Source organism: Haliaeetus leucocephalus, unplaced genomic scaffold (genome assembly GCF_000737465.1).
Source record: "Haliaeetus leucocephalus isolate CR32 unplaced genomic scaffold, Haliaeetus_leucocephalus-4.0 Scaffold545, whole genome shotgun sequence".
NCBI lineage: Eukaryota > Metazoa > Chordata > Aves > Accipitriformes > Accipitridae > Haliaeetus > Haliaeetus leucocephalus.
Genome location: NW_010972981.1, coordinates 5,635,506 through 5,643,416, shown reverse-complemented (window position 1 = coordinate 5,643,416; position 7,911 = coordinate 5,635,506).

Genomic DNA, 7,911 nt, shown 5'->3' with positions numbered 1-7,911 from the left:
TCAGCAGGGAGACGGGGCCTTCGGTCAGCGGCGGGGGGCTTGGGGTAGGCGCTGGGGTGTACTAGGAAGGCGGGGAGGTTTTTGTTTCCCCAGTATAGGATGACTGTTCTCTCAGGAGTTCAGACCGGGGCTTTTGTGGAAGTCTTGTCTCTAAGTGACGTGCCTGCTCTGTCTGAATTGCGTAAATCCTACGAAACCAAGCCCAAGTTGGTAGCTGTTGAGCAGCTTGGGTTTCCTACCAGAGCTGTAAAGAAAGTCAAAACCCACCGACTGGAGGTAACCTGCTTTTAGATGGCTCTGGCAGGCAGTACAGACTAAGCGCTTTTTCATTCCTGTTTATTGAGTTCAAAAAATAATTCATACAGAGCTTGGAAAGCAGTGGGAAATGGAAAAGCAAGTCTTTTCCAAATACTGAATAAAAACTAGCAGTAGGAGTTTGGGATCTAGAGGCACTGCTATTAGAAAGATCTATTAGATTTCTTACATAGAAATATTACATCGCTTTTTTAAAAAGTCAGTTTTAAATGAAAAGCCTGTTCTCATAATTTATTGTCATCTGCAACCAAAATCCGTAAGATACGTTTGTAGAGCAAACCAAAATTGTTGAGTCTACTAAGACTCCAACCAATAAGGCGAACCTCCTGTCCTCTCAGATGGTAAACTGCTGAATATAGGCACAGCAACAGAAGGTACCTGCTAAACGAAATTACTTGGATGTGCTCCAATGTTTTGTCATAACAAAAAAAGAAGACCCCCAATTTTGGGTTCATTTAACAACCTTACCATTTCAACATGAGAGTCTGATCATCCATTAGAAGACCGTGTTTGAAAACTAATCCTTTTACATCAAGGATTCTGTCCTGTCCGTTCAACTTCCTGTGTGTCTTTAGTATAACATGTCAATCTAACTTCAAACACAAATGCACCATTGATTTAAAGATGCACTGAGATTCCAAAACCCACATCATTTTTATTACTTCACCTCCGTACGTCTGCTGTCTCCCAAGTTAGGGAAAAAGATAACATTTTAGTAATCCCGTGAATATGATTTTGGGTTTGTCTCCCACATACGCTCTCCGCTGCTAATACTAATTCAATGAATAATGTCTCAGATGAGTAAAATGATGTTTTAAGAGATTGCTTGGCAACAAAGTTTGCTGTAATTCTACTCACTGTACAAACAGCTATTGTTTGCTATCATTAAGGGACTTTCCCCATCGTGATTTCCCCCTCCTCATTAGGTACGAAAGGACTTTGATTGGTTCCCTCATAGGCGCAGTTCTCGGCAAAAGCACAATGCATACTGGAAATCCTCTGTATTGTTTGCAAAGAGCAACTCGTAATCCCTTTGGAAATCTCTTCCTAAAAACATCTCTCTGTTTTTTTTCTTTTTTTTTTTTTTTTTTTCCTCCCAAGGCTAAAGAGTGATCTCAGCTCGTGCTAGCTCCATTCCATTAAGAATGGTTTCTGGATATTTGCCATGGACTGTCTCTAGATGGTCGTTTTCTGGGGCCCCTCTTTTAGTGTGTATTGAATCAAACTGGAAAAATCTAAAAATATAGCACACAATAATCTGCAGTGTCTAGACTCTTTTAATATTTTACAGAGAAGGCATTTTGATTAATAACCAGATTAATTGGATACTGGAGCAGGTATATTATTTCAAAGAATTAATAATTACAGAAACTATTGTAGTCCTTTCCATCACTGACAGAGGAACATTATAAAACAAATAACCATTGAATTTTTTTTTCTTTTTGATTATAAGCAATCTGTAGTTCAAAAGGCCAGGAATACTATTAAAATCAAAAACAATAGCCTGAAATTAGTGAGTAGCTGGTGGAAGGAAAGATAATAAAACCACAGAGGGTTTTCTAATATTGTTCATGCCTTGGATTTTCTTCTTGCTGCTAAAAGTTTGTATTTCACATAGTAGAGTGTGAGCAATTCCTGTTGACTTTATTGGAAACTGAAAGCATCTAGTACCTCGGGGAACTAGGCCCCACTTTCTGGTCTGTAATGAATGTAAACACTTCCAGAGCTGAGGTAGAAAAACAAATTTAAATACAAGGTTTGCACCATTTAAAATTTTGTGTTTGCCATGCAAATTGGTAGTTTGACTTTTTGATTTAAGCCCTGCTGAGGTTGGTGGAACTGTTCTGAATCAGGCCTGTCACTTCAGAGATGATTTGGAGAAGCACGGCTTGGAGGCGCCTTTGAAAGATGTGAGTTCAACAAGGGATGGACTTCAGTCTTCTTCCAAGCAGACACTCTGCCAGCTGACTCCAGCTAGGTGTTCATAATCATTAGCCACCTTCGAAATGGAAGGCTGTTGAAGGAAATCCAGTTTACTCTCACTTGTAAACTGGGGGACAGGACCAACTCCTACTTCTTTGGATTCACCGGCACGTGCAGATGTGGACAGAGCCAGGTACGTGCATCTGTGCTAAGGGTGCCAGCAGCTTCATTTGGGAATTCATGCGGTTCCCCCGTCCTCTCACGATCTTACTTCAGGCGGAAAAAGGAGAAAAGACAGAGAGCCTAGCAAGAGCCCACAGAGTCATTAGGGATCAGGCCCTCTGTGTGGACGAGGAGGAGCTCTTTTGGCCTGGAGTTTTGTCTCACCAAAGGTACTGAAGGAGCTGCTGGCCATCGGCGCTCAAGCAGCCTGGCTCTGGAGCAGAAGGGCAGATGGGAGCAGGGAGCACTGGATGCAAGCTGTGATAACCAGGCTGAAGATTTCAACAGCTTGTTCGACCAGTCCAGACCAAACTTTCTCCAGCTCAGCCTTGGCTCTGGGCTTCCCCTAAGCTCATTCCTTTGGGCACAGCACTAGCTAACATGCTGGCTGGCTTCTCATTTGGCAACTGCCTCCTGCCTCACTGGCTTAGAGAAAGATGAGAAGACAACAGACCTGCACCCATTTGTGTAGAAGCACCCCATGCCTCTTATGTGCTTAGCACAAGCATGTAAGAGACACACAAGGGGACAAGAGTCCCCTTCCGGTTGAGTCGGTCGTCTTATAAAAAATAACTCATTGTGTGTCTTGTAAAATCCTAGCTATTTATAAAATCCAGTGACCTTAAAAAGCATTGTAGGTAGTAGTACCACACAGTTATCTGAATCTTCATTACAAGCAGCAGGTTTATATCGAGATGTTGCAGTTTGTATCTGGTGGTGTAAATCACACATTCTAGTAATAGGTACTGTGATACAGCCCTGCTGGAATTTTATAAGCACAGGATGTGCTATGTGGTTTAACCGCGTGTCTAGGAAAGAAAATAAACAGGCAGTTGCCCACAGAACATATCTTACATCTGAACTTTGGTGCATGTGCCAACAGAAGTTATCGCTTAAGCTGCTAGCTGGACAGCTCGATGTCAGAGGTGCCTCTGCTGTTTGAAATGGATGCTATTTTTCAACACAGCTCAGAGGATTTGCAATGTTGTCTTGAGGATGGTAGGGATAAAGGATAGGCTAGTTAGCAGTCTGCAGCAGGAGCGTTGTTAAATAGTTTTTGCTTGTGTGTCATAACCTCAGAGAGGACGATGGCGCAAAGAAAAATCTGAGTCTGCGTCTTAATGCCAGTTGAGGTATAAGTATGCCTGAGTATGGTAGTTCCCAAAAGCTCCAGTCGGGCTTGGGCCTCACTCTGGTATTGCCTTGCAAACAAGTACAGTCCGTTCACAAGGTGTTTTTATAATGTCAAGGCAAGATGCAAGAAGTGAGTACAGCAAACAATAGGAAGGAAGAGGGGGAGGGAAGATGAGGTTAACAGTAATAACATCATGTGGTTATGTAGGTTAACAGTGTGAACAGCTTGATGACTGACTTCTGTAGCCTCTTATTTTTAAATAGTTTTCTAGAACACACTGTTAAGACACTTTGCATTGTATTAAATTTTGCTCCTCGCCTTAGCCAGCAAAAGAATCTTCACTTACTTTCCATTAGGTGAAGTTTTTTTTCCGTTTGCCTATAAACTATCCTGCATCTCTCTTCTTAGTTTCACTGGGCTTTTCAAAGAGCGCATCTCTGAACATCTCTTACACAGTGCTCCTCCAGTCGTGCACATGGTGCCTGTCCACCAGTTAAGCGTAGCACTGGGTTATTCCCTTAGCCCTGCTCTCCACACACAGCCCTCTTCTGCAGCGGTGGCTGGTGCCATCAGCCTCCCTATCCTCAGGGTGCTCCTGCAGGTACCATCAGACTCCAGTGAACCTGTGAATCAGCTGGAGAGCAGAATGTTCTGGAGGCTGGCAGAGCCTGCCCACCACCCACCAGGTACCTCCGGCCCCGCACCCTGGCGTTCACAACCACAGACGCCGGTGGAGCGGAGGTTCACCCGGCTCCACCTTGGTGCTGCCGGGAGCGTGGCTCCCGTGCTGCCCTGACCTCATGCCATGGTTAGCGTGTGTACCCACCAAACCAGTTCTAAGATTAAACCGCAGTACGCAGGATTACGAAGTCATTGCTGGCAAGGAGTCCAGCAGGAAAAACTGTGTCAAAATCTCCTCCACGCTTCCAAAACATGCTAGAGACGATACAGCTCCTTTTCAGTCTGTCTGCTCCCTGTAGGACTGACTTTGAGCAGAGTACGCCAAAGGAAATTAGTTGCATCCCGCTGAAATCAAGAGGACAGGAAAGATTGAACTAGTCAGTTAGACTGTGAATTATCGCAAGTAATTAACAAAGCAAAAGGAAGATTTAAAGATTATGCTATAGATCCACATGTTTTATCCTCTTTATTAATATATAAATACAAATTGAATTTGCAATGCTACAGTTTTGAACCAATGTGAAAACAGATGTCTTTGTGCAGAAAAACTATTTAACCAGACCTGCCGTTGCAGTTCTGTTGTTTTCATGATGTATATTAGTTTACCATCTACACTGCCAGAGATGTGCTCACACCCAAGCCTGTAATTTGGTGACTGAGTTAGAGCTGATTTTTTCAGCTAGTCTGCTCTCCCATTCATGGGGCTCTTTGAGGAAGTGTATGCTGACATGCTTCGCCTTTACCTGCAAGTAAAATGTGTTTTTGGAAAAGCCTCCAAAGAATGAAAACTCATTTGGTTCGCCAAAACACGAGAGAAACCCACACTCTTGATTATACACATTTTTCTGCTGGATATAGTGCTTAAGGGAATTTCAGACAGTATAATAAGGTACAAAAAAGGAGCTCAGCAGCCTCCTCTAAAAGAAAACCACAAACTGCACAAAACCCCTTGATAAAACTACCACTAAAAACCTATTTGACATTATAAACCAGACCATTTTTCTGTGTACTGGGAAAGTCTAGGTCCCAGTCATAACCACATGCTGTTTCGAATGGGAGGAAATGTAGACAGAAATCCATAACCTGTAATTCTACATACAAATATGCGCATACAGGAATTTTCCTAGTTACAGGTAGAGAGAGGAGTTAGGAAATTAATTGCTTCACAAAAAGTGTAAAGCTAGGTAGCATGTAAACACTGTTTGGAGAATTTAGCAACGGTTAAGCCTTGTGCTGGTCCTATATGAAGAAGTTAAACTAATTTTGTGTGTTTCGTGGCTTACAGAGGCTGTGCATGGCCTCAGGCTGTGAAGGTAATACTTGGTTCGGGGCTGTTTCTTTATTTAAAACATTGAGGAAGTTATATATGCCTGAAACAGAAGATTTTTAAAAGTCGTCTAAAGGCATGGTCAAAGAACATGTAATCCTGCAAAATAATTATCTTGTTGATATCTATTTGAATTATTTCTTTTGTCAAGAACAGTTGCACAAATTCTAGTTGTTGTGGACTTAGTCTAACTTTCACACCACTCTCATTTTGAACCTCTGCTGTTCTGTAGCCCATTTTCCATAATCCTCATCCCCAAAAAAGAAAGACTATTTCTGGCAGTAATTAATGAAAATAAATTCCATACAAATTGCCTGAGAATATTGCATTGCTCAGATCCAGGGTGGCTGACACCTGTGAATAAAATAACCTTTTGAATTTTTTCCTTTTAGGGGATTACATGTGACCTTTTAATGCAAAAGTTCATTAATGCTTGGATATCATATTGATGAGCTTTGTATAAATGAATGGATGAACAGATAAGTCATAACTAAGGTAATGAGCTTATAGCTGTTACGGAGGTAACTGACGACATGTCATGGATGCTAATTAATTGAAGAATTTCTGTATAATTTTATTTATTGTCAGTCTCAGTTTAGAATTCACTCTCTCTTCATTAATCTTAACAAGCAGTGTTTCATTTTTAATGTTCCAGACAGCTATATCTTTTTTCTAGAAATCCAGATATCCAGCTATTCTTACTACTCATGGCTTCATTATCAGTTTGTTTTTCTGCTCATTACTGGCACTGACCTTGCCAAGAGCTAAGCACATGCATAATTTTACTCATGCGATTAGACTCATTAAAGCTAATGGGATTAGTCAAGAAAGTAAAGCTACTTCTGTTTAAGTGTTTGTCATTTGAGGTAGTGCGACTAGAAACAAGATCAGAAAAGTCTGGAAGGAATTCAGATTGAACAATAATTTTCATTAAAAGTCATATAAAGAGAAATTCAAACATTTTTCCCTTGACCTAATCGGTGATGAACACAAGATGGTTTCACACTGGAGGCGAACAGGGATTTTCTAACATTGTTTTTTCTTCAGAACACAGGGGCTTGTCAAAACTGAAGCTGGTCTTAGCAGACTTCACGAGGTCATTTCTCAAGTCTAGGATGAACTATCTAAATGAAAGATAATGAGAAATATGCATTTCAGCCAACGGCCCAGCAGCACAGGCTGGCTCTAACCTGATAGCAACATCATGATGCTGCTTCCTGGGAGACTTTGCGTCCCCCCAGGAATATTTCGTTAATGTGGGGAATTTGAGAGGGGCAAACCCAGGACACGTTTCCCCTGCAGAGAAGGAGGTTGCTCCGAATGAAACAATGTAAAGGTGCCTGCTGTCTCAGAGGAATGTCTGGCAGTTTGGACATGGGCTTATATGTTGAGGGTCTTTTGCGTGAAATCCTCAAGAGGTGTTTATGCCAGTGTAGAGTGGGGAAGAACTCTAAAAAAGTTTTGTGGAAAAAGAAATGCATTTCCTTGCCAGTACTCCTGCCCTATCTTTGTTCCTCATTTCAAGCATTGCAAGTCTGCCTTTGACCTGCCCACTGAAAGCCTCGCAGAAGCATTATAGCAGCCAGAAATACAATGTTTAGAGCGCAGCTGGTTTTCAGCCCCTTTCTTTGATAGCTGTCTCGGCTGGGGCTGGGAGAGGAGGGGCAGGGAGCAGTTATTCCATCCATCTCAAGGAAGGTCCCTTCTGGACCATCAGGACAATTTTATGGCCATTGGTAACACAGGCCAAACATACAGTGGATGATTATTAACTCCAACATGCTATTATTTGTCATTTTTGACCTCTGATGAGATGCCCCATATACAATGAATTATAAAAGATCTGGCCTCTCACTTACAAAAACAAATACAAACTGTTCCGCTATCATTCTGAAGCAATAAATCTCCCTGGCCTTGGAAAAAAAACATCACTTGTGGACTTTCACCCATTTTATACCTTCCTTTCAAAACAAACACTTATTTTGGTCCCTGATAAAAACAAATGACAATGAAAACTTATTAAAGCTACAGTAGAGGCTATTTGTAGTCTAAAAGTTAAAATATTCAGTTAATACTGACTCCCGTAGCCTGGCTTTTTCTGGGTAGAGGTTAAAAAACCAGCAAATCCACCACTACCAACTTTGATATTGGGGGTGGTGGATGTCTTTAACTATTACTCACTTTTTTCTAGGAAAGCAACTGATCTATGCCCCAATGCACGCAATTTTATTAACGTTGGAAAGAGCCATGTGGTGTTCATACAGTGTTTAATCCCGACGAAGTCTCAGCGCCCAAGGTTTTCTGATTA